The sequence below is a fragment of the Penaeus monodon genome, chromosome 15 (assembly GCF_015228065.2).
Source record: "Penaeus monodon isolate SGIC_2016 chromosome 15, NSTDA_Pmon_1, whole genome shotgun sequence".
In the NCBI taxonomy this organism is placed as follows: domain Eukaryota; kingdom Metazoa; phylum Arthropoda; class Malacostraca; order Decapoda; family Penaeidae; genus Penaeus; species Penaeus monodon.
The window spans coordinates 26279981-26280321 of NC_051400.1; the positions used below are offsets into that span (position 1 = coordinate 26279981).

The window sequence follows — 341 nt, forward strand, 5'->3', positions numbered from 1 at the left end:
ATCCCACCACAGTAACAGGGAGTGGAAATTGAAAGGAAAATTCAAGATAGCTTCATTTCAAAGCCTTAAAAAAAAAACACTAGGGGGAAAAAAATTAGTATAAGTGTACATATGCATTTATGTGTGTGTGTGGGGGGGGGACTGCTTCTTGAACTCTTCTGCATAGCATCATGCACATCAAAAGGCACAGTAAGCCACAGATAAAACAAAGTCAGATTTGTAAGTCAAAAAATAATAATCTAATACAGAGTTTAGTCAACCTATAAAATGAGTGAGGCCCAATGTGTGGTAAATAATACAAATCATGAAAAAAAAATAAGCAGAAGAAGCTATCATTATGA

General features: G+C 34.6%; 1 protein-coding gene across 1 annotated transcript in view; it reads right to left on the reverse strand.

The window, feature by feature from the left end:
• LOC119581865 (HIV Tat-specific factor 1 homolog) overlaps positions 1-341 on the reverse strand; it is a gene marked incomplete in the record, with an annotated part of 22018 nt that overhangs the window by 10733 nt on the left and 10944 nt on the right.